The following is a 17,627-nucleotide window of genomic DNA, read 5'->3' as shown; positions in this document are numbered from 1 at the left end:
TGTTTACAGATGAGTTTTAGAATCTGCTTGTCAGTTTTCATAAGAACACATGGTAGGATTTGGATTGAGATTGTGTTTAGTTTATAGATCAGTTTGGGGAGAATTCATATCTTAACTATCATGAATCTTCTAACCTATGAACATAGTATATCTTTTTTTTCTTAATTATTCTTTAACTTTTTTAATATTGATTTTGTATCCTTCAGTTTTACTGAACTCATTTATTAGTTCTAGTACCATTTTGTAGATTTCATCATATTTCTTTTTACGTAGACAATAATGTGTTCCGAAAAGAATGGAATTTGATTACTTCCTTTTCTCACTCGATGCCTTTTTTTTTTTTTTTTCTGGTCTTATTGCATTGGTACCTCTTGCATCATGTAAAATGATATGATTAGCATGCAAATGTTTTTGTCTTGTTCCTGGTCTTAGAGGGAACGCATTCAGTCTTTCACCATTAAGTATGTTGTAAGCTTTTCATAGATGCCTTTATCAAGTTGAAATTCCCTCCTATTCCTACTTTCCTGAGTATTTTTATCAAGAATGTGTGTTTGCTTATGTCATATGCTTTTTCTACCTCAATTGAGATAACCACAAGGTGTTTCTATTTTACTTTGCTAATATAGTAATTTTAGTTTAAAAAATTAATGGACAGCATAACATTATATGGATATATCACTTTTTTTGGTCCATTTAACAGTTGATAGATATTGGAATTATTTCTAGGTTCTGGCTATTAGAAAAATGGTGACATTTAGATAATCTTTGTGTAGACATATATTTTCATTTTTCTTGGTTAGGTTCCTAGGAGTGGAATTGAGATACGCTATGCTATGCTTATGTTCAATAAACTGCCGAATGACTTTATAGCTTGGCTATACCATTTTACATTCCCATTAGCAATTTATATGTTTCAGTTTTTCCACATTCTCATCAACACTTCATATTGTCTATCTTTTTAATGATAGCCATTCTAGAGTATTAGTAATACCCTGTGGTTTAAGTTTGCATTTCTATTATGACTAATAATGCTGAGTTCAAGTTCCTGTGTCTGTGTCTTGAACATGTTTTGTTAGATATTTAAAATACTAATTTCCTAATACTTTTGTTGCTATTTCAAATAGTATCTATTAAAAGTACATTTTCTATTTACATTTGATATGTAAAAATGAAATTCATTTTAGTATACTGATCTGAAATTCATCAACATCAATGAACTGTTATTAATTCTAGTTATTTATAGATGTTTGATTTTTAAATGTTTGTTATATTACACACAAATAAGAAGTTTTATTCCCCACTTTCCCAATTTTTTATACCCTTATTGGGATGGTTTGAATCTCTATTTCAGTGCTGAGTTAAAGTGTTGGTAGCAGACATCACCATCAAGTAGAGTTTGCTCTATAGTTTATAGAATATTCCCTGTATCAAGTTAAGAAAATTCCTGTCTATATTAGTGTGCTGCAAGATTTCTCATGAATGACCTTTTTCCTTTACCTTGTTAAATGTGAAGCTGAATTAATAGATTTTCATTATTTGTTTATATTTTATTTAGGATTATTATCAGTATAAATGAAAGCAGACTATATTTTTATACTATTTTTTCTAATAAATTGACCTTTGACTATAAGTGTTGTTTTTGTTTTCTAACTTCATATTGTGTAACCATGGTAATAACGTTTAAAGATGAATTTGACAAGATTGCTATTTTATTTTAAAAGAAGAATAGTTAAAAAAAAATATTACGTGAAACTCAAAGGTTAGCTAAATTCAACTGAGATCTCTGGGTCTGTTGCTTTTTTATTGGTAGTTATTTTTTGTGGTGGTTGTTCATGTCTTTTTCCTCCGTATTATAGCGTGAACTGTGTGTTTATTCTTCCTTCCCACTGATTTTGTTTTCTACTTCATCGATTTTAGGTTTTGTCTTTAGTAATGTCCTTCTCTCTTGTAGTTTATAATTGTTGTTTTGCCTACATTTGATATGTTTTCTTATTAATATTATTTTCTGCATAGTTTATGGTTTAATTTTTATCTTTTTTGCATTTTATGTAAGAAAATTTCAGATTTTAGTTGTGAAAAATCTAATTAAAATCATCTTTTAATTACTTTTTCTAATTTTATTGAGAATGTGGCATAAAAAATATCTGAAAACTTGTAAGGTGTTTTTGTAGCCTGTGGGACAATTGACAGTGTTTAGAGACATTTTTATGTGTCACAGGTAGGCATGGGGTGTGGGTCCTATGGACTTCTGATGGGTAGAGGCTTCTTCATATCCTACAATGCACATGAGAGCTCCTTAGAACAAAGAATTACCTCACCTGAAATTTCAACATCGTGGGACTGAGAAACCCTGCTGTAGAGTTTTAATCAGATTCAGATATGATTTTGGAGGAAACACTTATTTCACAGGTGGTTTTGTGTTCTTCATGTAGCAGAAGCAAATAATGCCTGCAAGTCTCTCTTTTTATGTTCTTGGCAGACACTGTTGCTCAGTGTTAGATTGTAATTGATGAGGGGTTGTAACTGTGAGGTTCTGACTCCTTCTTTATTTCTTAATTGAAAAACTCCTGTAAAAAATTTCCTCGTGCGAGGTATTTGTTTAGTCGTTACTACAGTCATATTGGAAAGGCAGGATAAATGCTGTAACTTTTTTTTAAATTTACTGGTTTTCAAAATGAACTGTTTGCTTAAAGTCTTTCTAAGGTGACAACTAGGTTTGTTGTTTTTGTGTCATAAATTTATGGACACATACGTATTTAATATGTTTCAATTCACTTGCAATTATTATCCTTACTGATGTTTACATTATCTATTTTCTATGTCTTTTAATTTATCCTTGTTGTCTATATTTTCCACATTAATTTTGTTTTACTTCTCTCAAACATTCTGGATTTTATGGGGACATATTTTTGTCTGATTTTCTAAAATTAGAAATTCCTATTTGATTCTTCTTGAATCTTTAGTGTTTATTGTGTCCCAAAGGAGTCACTAGTTACAATTATGGACACAAATAATTTACATTCCATTTTTTAGGAATAATAAATATACTAATATTTAAGCCTTTTATATTTGAGACTAAACTGATTTTTCTTTAGATTAGTGCTGTCCAAAATAAATATAATGTAACCCACATGTGGAGTTAAAATTTTTCTACTAGCTGCATCACAAGAATTAAAATAAACAGGTGAAATCAATTTTAATAATATATTCTATTTAATTCAACATACCTAAAATGTCATTTTAACGTCACAGTATAAAAAATCATCAATGACCTAACTTTTTTTTTTTAATTTTTCTTCTAAGTGTTTGAAATACAGTGTATGTTATGCTAATGGCAGTCCCAGTTTAAATCAGTCACATTTCAGTTACTCAGTGGGCACATGTGCATAGTGGCTACCATATTGGACAGCTCATCTATCATATAGGACTCTCACCCTGTTTTAAAAATGTTAAAAGAATAGTCATAAAGCACTAGATGGCAGTCTTGTCATTTGTTATGAGACCTGTAAAGTTTAATAACATTTAAAAGAAGTGGTGTTGAGAAAAAAAAAAGAAAGGTCAGTAATTCTTCTAATAGTGTTAATGGAAACTATTCTGATTTTAAAGATTGGAGTGAAATTTAAAATGCAGGTCCATACTGTAACTTGAAGCAATTGAGTGCAATGTGGTGTTAATTTAATTGAAAGTAATACTTCAGCAGTTATATCCTATAGACAGTCTTAGTAGTTTTTAAAAAAAAAAAAAAACTTCAATTTAAAACCCCGAACCAAATGTATTAGATAGCTATCATGTATCACATGGAAAAAAAAGAGTTTCTAGCAATGGTATAAAATTCGATTGCCCCTTGTAAACACTGAAGTACTCAATTTATCTTGGCAAATATGAAAAGTAGTAGCCACAAAGTAGTATAGTTTTTTTCTCATAAATGCTTTTTAAAAATTATAATAACAATTATAATAAAGAAAACCTTAAACACAAGAAGAAAGACTGGACTATGAAAATGTTATATAGAGGATATATTTCAATGAGTAGAATCAAGAGTACACAAAGTCAGTTACTGAAATCATCTACTTTATGCCCCTACTACATGTATCCAAACTGCTAACTGTATTTCCGTATATTTCCAAGTAATCTAACATATTTTGTTTTTTTTCACCTTTTAACCTGAAAAATTACTATTTTAGTTTGATTTTCTCCTGCTGTTTAGAGTTCAGTGTGCAATTTTGCGATGAAAATAATACACTGCCTTTTCTAAGAGTAAGAAATTTAATTACTACTTTTATATTCAGTACTCACCTCTACCACTCATCACATCTTACCTTAGTTTATATAACTAAAAATCAAAATACTTACCCATTCATCTCACTGTAAACCTTTAATTATTATTGATTTATTTAATTAATGTTTATATCTTGGGCTGAAAGACATTATTTATAAGCATATTATTTATTGGATTTGATTTTTTTCTTTTGCTTGATAAATGAGGGATAATATTTCTAGTAAGTGTTATTATAGCTGTAAATTAAACTAACTAATATCAGTCTCAATTTAAGTACATAAAATGCTATGTCATACAAAACAGTGAAAGCAATTAAAACTTGAATTAACCTTATATTTAGTATAAAACGAATTCTGTTTTATATTCTAAAACAGAATATAAAATTCTCCCCTTTCAAATGAAATATACTGTACTTTAATGGTTTATGTGACTTTTTAACTAATAAATATAAATCGCATTGCAAATGGGATCTGGCTGGTCCATCTGCAAATAGAGCATAAGTGACCTTGATCAACACAGAGAATCTAAATTCTTATATTTCACAAGTTGAAGATGTGATGCATTGAAGATTATGTGACAAAACGTAAATGAGCCACATGATTGACATTTTAATCTTATTCTTTGGTTCATGTGTTCTTATTAAATTTCCAGAAGCTTATATGCCAGTGTTTTAAAAAGTTTATTTCAGAATTATTTAGCAGTTTAGCATATTACAAAATGAAGTACAATTCAATGTAATTATGAGAAAGTTAAAAATAGCTTAGAGGGGGATTTCCCTGGCGGTCCAGTGGTTAAGGCTCTGTGCTTCCACTGGAGGGGGCATGGGTTTGATTCCTGGTCAGGGAAGTAAGTTCCTGCATACAAAAAAAAAAAAAAAAAAAAAATAGTTGAGAGAAAAAAAATTGCAAGATGAAAATTCGACTGTATGTTTATAATAAAAGTGTTATATTATTCTGGCTATGTAAATAACATTGACACCCTGTAAAAATAATTAAATAAAACAAAAAAAGTTTACTGAGGAAAACAAAAATGTCTGGAAACCTCCCGCCAGGGCTCCCAGGTGGAGCTGTGCTGTCTGTGCCCCCTGCAGAGGTTCCTGGCTGCGAGGAAGAGTGGCAGCTGATCTCCTATACTTGTCTTGCTAAGCCATTCATCGTGATGTGGGCATTTATCTGTCCTGAGCAAGGGTTGATAGCGCCTTATTTATATGAAGATGCTGAATGTGCTTTCTAAATGCTGAATGCATGTCTTCCTAAATAATGTCCTGAGAACGATTTTACATAAAAGAAGTAATAGCATATATAATATTCCTACTGTGAATAACTTTTTTTCACAGATATATAGCTCATTATTTAGGATCATGTATTAAATAAAACTGGAAAACCACCTGATTTTAAAATAATAATACTAGTTAAACTTTATTGCGTACTTACTGCGCCAGGCTGTTCTAAGCTTTTTACATTTATTAGCTTGTTTAATCCTCAAATGAGAAGAGTATGCTTATTATCACCATTTTTTTTTTTTCTATTTGAGGGAACAGAGGCAGGGAAAGTTTAATTCCTTTGTATAAGATCCCACAGCTAGGAAATGTCAGAGCCAGTTTCAATCCAGGCAGTCTGGGTCTATACCCACCTCTGGGTCTGTACCACCCACTCTCAACCACAGGTAATAAACTAGAGCAACAAAAATTCACAATATACATATTTAACCTGAGAATTGTTTTTATATGAATAAAATAAAAATGTCATGTTAAAGGAAATGAAAACAAGACCTAAATAATTAAGAATTTAAACTATTTTCTCAAATGATGTCTTTGTATGAAAATATGCTTACCAAAATTGATATATAAATTTTATGCAGTTGTAATTAGAATTCATTCAGTTCAATTTTTGGAAGAGTATGAATTAGAATAAATTTTCTTAAATTTTATCTTAAATGATACACTTTTAGGATATTCAGTAAAATTATGAAAAGGAAGAATAGTGAGAAATTCCCACGTGATGGATATCCAGACATATGGTAATTGTACTGGTTCCTATTCTGGTAAAGGAATCAATGAACAGAATAGAGTTCAGGATTAGATTCCTAAACATTTGGGAATTTATATGGCAGTCATTTTATTTTTATAAAAGTTCTTAGTGACTTAATCTGCTTGTTCTAAAATATTCCAGACTTTACCTTAGATTGTGGCTTTTTATTTACTATTTTTCTGCCTCAAATACTCCATCTCTAACTAATACTCTACTCTTACCTAAAATAGATTACCTAAAATAGACTCTTACCTAAAATTACAATAACTTTTTTTTTCCCATCCTAACACTTACACTGAAATGAAATTATCTCACTTGTTTATTTACTTGAATGTGGGTTTACTCACTAGAAAGAAAATCTGTGAACCTAAGACCTTCTCTTGTTGGAACCCATACTTAGAAAAGCCTGTGGCTCCTAGGAAGGCTTTCAGTAATTATATACTAGGAGTACACCTGTAAATTATTAATAAATAAATGAATACACATGTATTGTGGCTGTATAGGAAAGTATTTTTATTGATGGGGTGTTTGACCAAAAATGTTTGGAGATCATGTTATAGGTTATCAAGTAAAAGTTGCTTTACATTATTTTTTAATTTATTTACACAAAGTAGTACAGTTCATTACTGAAAAGCTTTTTAAGCACCAGCCATTCATTTAAATAAAAATGAGTTTCAATCTTTGTTTTTCTACTTAGCCTGTGGAACATTTGCTACAAATAAATTTTAAGCAGTTTTCCATATGTCATTGGAGAATAATGGAAAGTGTAGCTACCTGGAGATATTATGAAGCAAAGGAAGGTGGCTTCTGAAGAGATCATGGTATATTATACGAAAACCTGTAAATTAGAGTTCATTGACGTGTAGGTATTGGTGATCACGGTCCATCCTGTTTTATCCATTGATGAGAAAAGTAAGACTCAGTGGGTTGAAGTGTGTATCCTAGGCCACTCAATGAGTCATTCAGATTTCTGTGATATAATATCTAGCAAGTGTTAAACTTGCAAAATTCCTGCAACAGATTTTACCTTTGCAGTTCTTCTAAATGTGCCAAGCTCAATAGAAATTCTTAATTAATAATTGTAAGCATGGATAGTACTGTTCAGCAAGCAAGGAAATGTTAGTATTTATTGAATATTTATTATGTGCAAAACAATTTAATTATTTCACTTAATATGCACAAGAATGACATTTTTTCTCCTTGCTTTTTACTTACTTAAAAGTTATACCGTTAGAGCTTGGAGAGACTGTCAGTTATTGGAAGTGACTCACCTTTGTTTATTCATTCAGCATATATTTATTGACTAACTACTTTGTTGGACTCTGGGGATATTACAGAGAACAAAATGTGTTCTGCTCCATTGAAGCTTATAAAGTTGTAGGGAAGATAGATATTAAACTCGTTATACAATTACCTAGGTATGATTGTCATAAGAACTCTGAATGAGAATTATAGATGCTTTGGGAATATATTACCAGAGATTGCAAAAGAGCCTGACCTAATTTGTGGGCCAGAGTGTAGAAGTGAGTGAAGCAGGAGAATAATGAAGCTGTGATGTGAAAGTTGACTTGGTAGTGGAGCGGTGATGGTGTGAGGATGGGAAGAAGTAGGATCAGCGGGGGCAGCGTACACAAAGGTCAGTGGTTGGAAAGCACGTGGCACGTGAGATAGGAACACTTTAACACACAGAACTAGGTAAAGGGAGTCGAGGGTGAGGTGAGTGAGATATGCAGGATCAAAACCTGCAGTGCTTTATAGAACACGTAAGGACTTTGGTCTTTATCTTAAGAAAAATGAGAAGCCATTGAAGGTTGTTGAGAGGAGAGTAAAAGGTTAAATTTTAATTTTAAAATAATTAGGCTGCTTGCAGTGTGTCAAACAACTTGGTGAGGGCAATAGAGCATGAAAGAGATCATTTTATTCATTTTCTGAGGCATTGTTCCTGTAGCTACATTTTAAATATGACTGTGATACATTTAGACTGTGAATAAACTTGAACTTCCATTTACATAAGTTTTATCATTTACTAAATGATTGTCTGAGTTGGCAAATGCATATATTTATACATATGCCATTAGTTTAAAACATATTTGGATTCTTGATGTTGTTGTCAAAGTCTATGTGCATCCTTTTCACAACCCTTAGGATGGCTAAAGACGTGATCATGAACTCATATTTATGAACAAATATATAACAATATATAAATACACATATGAGAATCTGTTTGACTTTTGGAATTGTTTAGAATCCATTCAGAGCCAATATAGTGAATAAGGAAAGTGAAGTCATACTTACTGAATGCCTTTATTTTATGAGACAATCAAGCCAAACACATACTAACACAATTATGTTTAACCCACAGAGCAATCCTGTGAGGTAGGCAGTTTTATCCTCATTGTACTATTGAATCTCACTGAGGTTAATTAACCTGCATACTATAACCCAGTTGGTAAACAGGAGATTACATTTGAGCGCTCCTTAAATACTGTGCATAAGGCTATATTAAAAGTAATGTATAATATTCACTGGTAACAAAGCAAGTCATTAGGCCTTAGTTCCTTTCTTAAAATATTCAAATTAAGAATTTCTGAAATTTGTATAATGCAGCATTGATACAGCATAAGCAAGTCAAGGTAGATTTCATTTGTGATCCTGGCATGTTTGCCTTCTTAGACCTCAGATATATAGATATTTCCAGTATCTTTGATGGTTTTTGTCACTGGTTACTATTTTCTTAAAAAGACATTATTTTATATAGCTTTTGTTAGATATTCACCATTTGCTGTTCATCACCCCCAATATATAATGTACACAGAAACTTTCTACATAGTTCAAGTTCTCTTTCAAAACGTCTTTTTTTATGTATGAATTTTTAGTTTGGTGGAGTTAATCATTAGTTTGGTGGACTATCTGACCTTTTAAAACATTTTGTGCATGTTAAAATCTTTTCTCTTAAAAAAAATCTTTTCTCTTGATCTTTTATTTGCTTAAACTCCTTTTAACATGCCGTCTGTGTTTCACTCATGAGCTTGATTTTATATATAATTTGTTATTAATTCTTTGTAGTAAATAATAGTCACTATTTTTGCTCCAGGACTGCTAGTCCAGTATTGACTGAACTACCTAAAAAAATCTGCTGTTGCATATTGGAACTTCACCCTTGGTTTGCTCTAGCCAGAGAAGAATAGGAAGAGAGACGGATTATTTTACATGTTTTTATCTGTCTATACCTAAGAAGTAAGTGAATTAGGAATTAGATATGCCATTTTTGGAAAGATATACAACCATATACATCTAATTTCTTAACATGTAAGTTGTGTGAAAAGCACATCAAAGATCGAGAATCAAAAGAAAAAGTTTCCCTGAACACTTTTAAAAAAAATTTCCCCTTTTGGCCCAGTTATGGAAGTAATGCATATTTCATTCTAGAGAAGTGAAAGACAAAAAGACAAATTAAAAATCATTGATAATTCTTCTATCCAGAGAAAATTTCTGGTAACATTGTACTAGATACTTTCCCAGTCTTTTATCTGTGTACTGACACTGTGATAGGCTGAATAATGGCCTCCCCCCTCCAAAGAGGTCCACGTCCTAATGCCTGAAACTTGTGAATATATTACTGTAAATGGTAAAAGGGGATTTGCAGATATGATTCAATTAAGGATTTTGAGAAGAGATTATCCCGGATTATTCTGGTGGACCCAGTGTAATTACATGTGTTCTTCTGAAAGAGGGCAGAGGGAGATTTGACTACAGTAGGGAAACTGTGATGATGAAAGGAAGAGGTTCGAGGGGTAGGAGGAAGGGGTCATGAGCTAAAGAATGAGAGGTCTTTCGAAGCTGGAAGAGGCAGGAAGTGGATTCTTTTTGAATACCCCCAGAAGGAACCACCCCTAACACTCCAGTTTTACCCTGTAAGACTCATTGGGACTTCATACTTACAGAACTGTAAGAGAATAGATTTCGTTTTAAGCCACTAAGTTACTGGTAATTTGTAACAGCAGCAATAAGAAGCTAATATACACTTTTAGTGTATTTATTTCTTTTCCACACACGGCATCACAAAGGAAATACTTCTCAAAATTATTATTCTTTAATTTGTCTTTACTATCTTCAGTATGTCATCTGTTCTCTTGTAGCTATCAGCATATCATAGCTTTAAATTAATTTTATTCATTGGTTTTTCCACATTGGCAGTTTCGAAATCAAATAAAATGAAATAAAAATTATTTTATTTTTAATGTGAAATATACCCTCAACAAATTTTTATTCACCTTGCATAATTGAGACTGTATGCCTGTTATCAACTCCTGTTTTTCCCCTCCCCTCAGCCCATAGCAATCATCTTGCTACTCTCTAATTTTATGGGCTTGACTGTTTTAGATACCTCATGTAAGTGGAATCATGCAGTATTTGTCCTTCTGTGACTGTTTTATTTCACTTAGCTCCAGCAATACCATTCTGGGTGTTTATCCAAAAGAGTTGAAATCAGGATCTTGAAGAGATGATAGCGTTCCAGTGTTCATCGCAGCACTATTTAATACAGCCAAGATGGAGAAATAGCTTAAATGTTCATTGATGAATGAATGGAAATCGTGTAATGAATGACATGAATGAAACTTGAGGACATATAGGAACTTTTTATTATAAAAAGTTCTTTTAAAATTTTCCATGTGAAATGATTTCAGATTTACAAAAAATGTGCAAGTGTATTTTATGACTGACCCTTGGAAAGTTTGTTGGACAGTTATTTTATAGAATATCCCTCAAAATTTGGCTGTGTCTGATGTTTTTTCATGATTAAATTCAGGTTATGCATTTTTAGTAAGGATACCACAGAAGTGATGTGTATTTTTCTCAGTGCATCCTGTCGGAAAGCATATGATATCAATTTGTCCCATTATTGGCAGTGTTGTCTTTGATGACTTGTTAGTGAGCAATGTCTGCCAGTTTCTTTACTCTAAAGTCACTGTCTTTATTGTATTTATTGAGTGCATTATGGGGAAATTCTTCAAAATTATGTAAATGCCCTATCACCATACTATCACCCACGATTTTCACCATACATTCATGTGCTTGCCAAGTGGTGATTTTCTACTACATCGTTCTTCTGTTTCTTCTACATTTATTAACTATAAGGAAGAGCTGTCCCTTCTCCTTCATTTATTTGTATATTCACTTATTTGTATTTATCAGTATGAACCCATGGAGTTACACACGTACACACATATATTGTGCCTTATAATAAATTACTGTTATTTATTTTATAGCTGAAATTGCTCTAGATTTGGCCATTGGGAACTCTCTCACATTGTCTCCCCTGTCCTTTGGGCAAGACTCTATCATTTTCTGAGTACTCTCTTATTTTCTGACACTACAAGATATTTCAGATGCATGTTGTACTTTCCCGCCCTAGCCCTATAATCAATCATTTTTCTAAGAAGCCGTGGTCCCTTGTATTGGAGAATGATTATTTAGAAACAAGAACCTGGGAGCTAAGTATGCTCATTGGTTCTGGGGTATTAGGCTTTCTTTCCTTTAAAAAATGTTATCTTTTAAAAACTAAATCACCAAGTATATTCTTACTCTCTTTTTGAAACTCTACTATCTTGCTTTAACTGAAACTTGTTGTATCCTGAAAACTGATTCTTCTCTAAGGGAAGTGTTGACTGTTTTTTCTTTCCCAGTGTCAACACCATAGAATCTAGACATAGAAATTATATTGACCTTGCTTCCTTTGAGTTTGACAAATAACTGCTTTTCTTTATTCATTCAAAAATTTTGTCTCCTTTGAAGCAATATTTTACCTCTCCTTGTTGCTGCCTTGCACTGAAATCCTGTGCACTGCATTTAATCTTTTATCCATTTAAAACTTTTTCACCTGCCTATCATCTCTCTTGACATCATTCTTCAAGTCCCACATAATTATGCATTAATTAGGTTGTGTTCGGTTTCCAAAAAGACTTATAGGACTCGAACACTCTGTACTCTCAGGATAGCTTTATTATAAACAGAGGATATGCATTGAAAGGGGTCTGGAGCTCTTAGGTATTAGGACTAATTATACAGTTATAGCAATTAAGATGATGTGTGTGTGTGTGTGGGGGGGTTGATATAGAGATAGGCATAATCACCAGTGCATTAAAATAGCCGAAAATAAGAACTGTAGTAGGTATTTATATTTTTATATCTGGCCACATACTGAAATTTTTTATGATTTTAGTAGCTTTTAGTTGTTTTATATTTCTTTGTAAACAATCTGATTTTAGACATAAAGAAGATAACTTTTTCTTCTTTTATTCTAACTTGAAATGTTATTTATTCACTTTCAGACCTTTCTGCTATGCTATTTCCATATCTGTATTTGTCTCTTGGTTGTAGTATGTGTATGAATAATTTTTTTTTCAGGATGAGTATGTAGATCTTATATTTTAGGGCATTTGCTTATCTGAAATTATCATTATGTTGTTTTTGTATGTAGACAGGATGGTTGAGTATACATATTTCATAAAATATTGCTCCAATTTCTTGTCTTTTGACATGTTGTTACTCAAGAGCACCTAGCATCTTGCCTAATCTTGCTTTGTAATAACTCATTTGTTTGTGTGAATATGTGTGTGTGCGCGTGTGCGCACACATGCCTGTATGGACATGCCCGGATGTCTATAGTATTTATTTAATAACACCTTTATTGAGATATAATTCATATACCTAAAATCTCACCCTTTTACAGTGTACCACTCAGTGATTTTTTTAGTATATTCACAAGGTTCTGCAAACATCACCACTATCTAATTTTATAACATTTTTCTCACTCTTAAGAGAAACCCAGTACATGTGATCAGTCACTCCTCACTCTCCTTTCCCCTAGCCTTCGGCAACCTTTTTTCTGTCTTTAAGGATTCGTCTACTCTGAAATATTGTCTAAATAATACCATGGAATATGTGGTCTTTTGTGATGGCTTCTTTTATTTATCATAGTGTTTCGAGGTTCATCCATGTTATAGTAGGTATCAGTACTTCATTCTTCTTTATGGCCAAATGATATTCCATTTGGACACATCCATATGGACACATCACATTTGTTTACCGTTCGCCAATCGATGGACATTTAGGTTATTTTTACTTTGGGGCTACTATGAATATTTTTATCTTTTATGCAGGGCATTTCCTTTCAATACTTAGGTTTGAATCGTCAACAGATTTTTTTATCATATATTTAACATGTGTTGTATGTGCTTCTTTTCAATTTGTTATGGTGTCTGCTTTAACAACATTTTCCATGCATAGATTGAAAATTTCTGTGTCTAATAGTCCCTTGAGTAATTTGCATCTCTGTTCTATTCTTGGAGGACTTTTCAGATTTGACCTACCTAGCACTGGTTCAGAATTATGTTTTAATTCCTTTATTTTCTGACCTATTATTTTTAATTTTGCCATTGTATCATTACATTTTGTTTTTTGTTTTGTTTCTTATAGTTTCAGCTTACCTAACTCTCTTTTCATTGTAGTTTTCAGTGTTATTATCTCATCTTTCATCTTTAGTTATGTAGGTTTTTTTTATGTTTTCTTTTTCCTCTCATGCATACTGCATAGATATTTTAAATGACTGAACATCTTATTCATATTAAATAATTATATATACTTACTCTATTGTTGACAAAATGCTATTTTTCTCTTTTCTCACTATTCAAGTCAAACCAGCTTAACAATACAAAAGATGTCAACTTTTCCTTTCTCTTTGTTTTCATGATTTTTTTTTTTTTTCATTTATACAATCAGGATCCGGAGCCAGAAGTATGAACAGCCTCATATTCACCTTAAGGTCTACCAAGTACATACAAAAAGTGAAAGAGGTGTAAAGAAGAGTGGCTCTTCTTCATATCCATTGACCCATATGTGTAGGCTTCATTTTTAAATCCAATTGGGAAATTAATTGCCAGTGTCTAGATGTCCTGGACTTATCAGAGAGAGTTTTTGCTGATTGTTAGCCAGAGTATTTAAGAGCCAGCTGTATCAGTTACAGCTGTTCCAACCTTCATGGCTCAATCTGTGAAATCAGAGGATTCATTTACGTAGTATTTATGGCTTTCTTCAAGCTTTGGAAAATATCTTTGGTATTTTTTCTGTTCATAAAATTTTCAAATAATTGTCTCTAGTCAGTAATATTTTTAAAAATGCAGAATACAATTTATCTTCTTTTAATTATGAAAGTTTAAAATATGCTGAGTATAGTATATTTATGTTCATATGTAGAGTATATATACTTTTGTAGTACATCTAACTTTAAAATTGTGTACCTACCACCGAGTTTAATGAAGCTTAACACGGCTGTTCCCTGCAGCAACACAGGCTCCACCTCTGTTTACCTTAGTGCAGGATGAGTGCAGTTTACAGGGCTTCACCTTGCAGTCTCAGCAGCAGGATTTTCTTAGGACTTTTTTTTTTTTGATGTGAATTTGTTGGTACTTCCAGATTACAGCTGGTCTAGCATGCAGCTGGGGAGAGATATAGAGGATAAAATAAAACCCCCACAAACCCAGGGAATTCATGACTGGGTCATCTCTTGAGTTCTGAGGTCATTGCCTTTTACCTACCCAAGGACATTGTTCTAAAAGTTCTTCTTTCTCTCCTTTATCATCAACTGTTTCTTATCTACTAAATTTTATTTATGCCAATTTATGCCAATTTATATATGCTCTTTCTCCCAATTTAAAGAGACAATCTCTTACCTCACTTTATCACACTTATTGCTTTGTCATTTCTTTGTATTTGTCAGTAATTCAGTACGTTTTCTGAGTTGATTTATATCAAACATGACTCCTTTTTTATACCATAATAAAGTTGTTCATTAAAGCAGTACAAAAACTTATTTTGAAATTATGCGCATTTGCATAAACTTGGGATGTATTTAAAATTTTAATGTTTTATGCTCTGTACCCTACTTAGCTAAGAAGTTCAGAGTGAATTACAGCATTAAGGTACATGTTTTAAGTGCCAGTTAAATTATTCATTTGCAACCCCCCTAAAATACACGAACATGGTATTCAAAATGAGGGGGAGAAATATATCTCCTGGTTAAGTGGAAAATTCTACAGTTGGTTTCTGGAGACTTTAAGCAGCTTTAAAAGGAAACATTTTGTTTAGAATTCTAAACTGTCTTCAGTTTATAATATTGCTTGACTTGAGTACTGCTCCCACTAATTTTACTCCAGGATTCAGGCTTATTTTCTAGCCCAGCTAACATTTGAATTGATCATTGCTGTACATAATATATACATTGTACTGATCTTGTACTTCCAACTATTAATAAATAACAATAGAGAAATCAAACTTGAATGCCTGACCAAGAATTTGGTGACTGTAGCTGCGGGCTGGAGTCCCTAAAGGCAGAAGACTGTCCGTAGGCTTGGGGCACAGCAGCCTCGACCCACAGCTGTTCAGGTGTCCCAAGTCACCTAGTCCCTACCTCCTAAAGGCCATCTGCTCCTGACTTTTTTTTTTTTTTGGTTTAACTACAAGAGTTTATTTTTTTATTATTATTTTTTTCCTTTTTTTTAAGCTCTTTATTGGAATATAATTGCTTTACACTCTTGTATCAGCTTTTGAGGTACACCAAAGTGAATCAGCTATATTTATACGTATATCCCCATATCCCCTCCCTCCCGCGACTCCCTCCTGCCCTCCCTGTCCTGGCCCTCTAAGGCATCACCCATCATCCAGTTGATCTCCCTTTGTGATACAGCAACCTCCCACTAGCTATCTATTTTACAGTTGGTGGTGTATGTATGTCTGTGCTACTCTCTCACTTTGTCCCAGTTTCCCCTTCGCCCCCCGCCCCCCCAACCCCATGTCCTCCAGTCCATTCTCTGCATCTGCATCCTTATTCTTGCTCTGTCACTGGGTTCATCAGTACCATTTTTTTTTTTTTTTTAGATTCCGTATATATGAGTTAGCATACAGTATTTGTTTTTCTCTTTCTGGCTTACTTCACTCCATATGACACACTCTAGGTCGATCCACCTCATTACAGGTAGCTCCATTTCATTCCTTTTTATGGCTGAGAAATATTCCATTGTATATATGTGCCACATCTTCTTTATCCATTCATCTGTTGATGGGCATTTAGGTTGTTTCCATGTCCTGGCTATTGTAAATAGTGCTGCAATGAACATTATGGTACATGTTTCTTTTTGAATTATGGTTTTCTCTGGGTATATGCCCAGTAGTGGGATTACTGGATCATATGGTAGTTCTATTTGTAGTTTTTTAAGGACCTCCTTACTGTTTTCCATAGTGGCTGTACCAACTTACATTCCCACAAACAGTGCAGGAGGATTCCCTTTTCTCCACACCCTCTCCAGCATTTCTTGTTTCTAGATTTCTTGATGATGGCCATTCTGACTGGTGTGAGGTGATACCTCATTGTGGCTTTGACTTGCATTTCTCTAATGATAAGTGAAGTTGAGCATCTTTTCATGTGTTTGTTGGCCATCTGTATGTCTTCTTTGGAGAAATGTCTATTTAGGTCTCCCACCCATTTGTGGATTGGGTTATTTGCTTTTTTGGTATTCAGCTTCATGAGCTGCTTGTATATTTTGGAGATTAATCCTTTGTCCATTGCTTCGTTGGCAAGTATTTTCTCCCATTCTGAGGGTTGTCTTCTTGTCTTGTTTATGGTTTCTTTCCCTGTGCAAAAGCTTTTAAGTTTCATTAGGTCCCATTTGTTTATTCTTGATTTTATTTCCATGATTCTAGGAGGTGGTCAAAAAGGATCTTGCTTTGATGTATGTCATAGAATGTTCTGCCTATGTTTTCCTCTATGAATTTTGTAGTGTCTGGCCTTATATTTAGGTCTTTAATCCATTTTGAGTGTATTTTTGTGTATGGTGTTTGGAAGTGTTCTAATTTCATTCTTTTACTTGTTGCTGTCCAATTTTCCCAACACCACTTATTGAAGAGGCTGTCTTTTTTGCATTGTATATTTGTGCCTCCTTTGTCAAAGATAAGGTGCCCATATGTGGTTGGGTTTACCTCTGAGTTCTCTATTCTGTTCCATTGATCTTCCTTTTTGTTTTTGTGCCAGTACTATACTGTCTTGATTACTGTGGCCTTATAGTATGGTTTGAAGTCAGGAAGCCTAATTCCACCAACTCTGTCTTTCCTTCTCAAGATTGCTTTGGCTATTCGGGGTCTTTTGCATCTCCATACAAATCGTAAGATTTCTTGTTCTAGTACTGTGAAAAATGCCATTGGTAATTTGATCGGGATTGCATTGAATCTGTAAATTGCTTTGGGTAGTACAGTCATTTTCACAA

General features: G+C 32.9%; 1 protein-coding gene across 2 annotated transcripts in view; it reads left to right on the top strand.

Annotated features, from left to right (window-relative positions):
- Positions 1-17,627, top strand: part of ATRNL1 (attractin like 1) — a 734,504-nt gene that overhangs the window by 245,438 nt on the left and 471,439 nt on the right. The window lies entirely within an intron of this gene.

This window comes from Hippopotamus amphibius, chromosome 5, assembly GCF_030028045.1.
Source record: "Hippopotamus amphibius kiboko isolate mHipAmp2 chromosome 5, mHipAmp2.hap2, whole genome shotgun sequence".
Classification (NCBI taxonomy): Eukaryota; Metazoa; Chordata; class Mammalia; order Artiodactyla; family Hippopotamidae; genus Hippopotamus; species Hippopotamus amphibius.
This window is presented reverse-complemented; position numbering and strand designations above follow the sequence as displayed.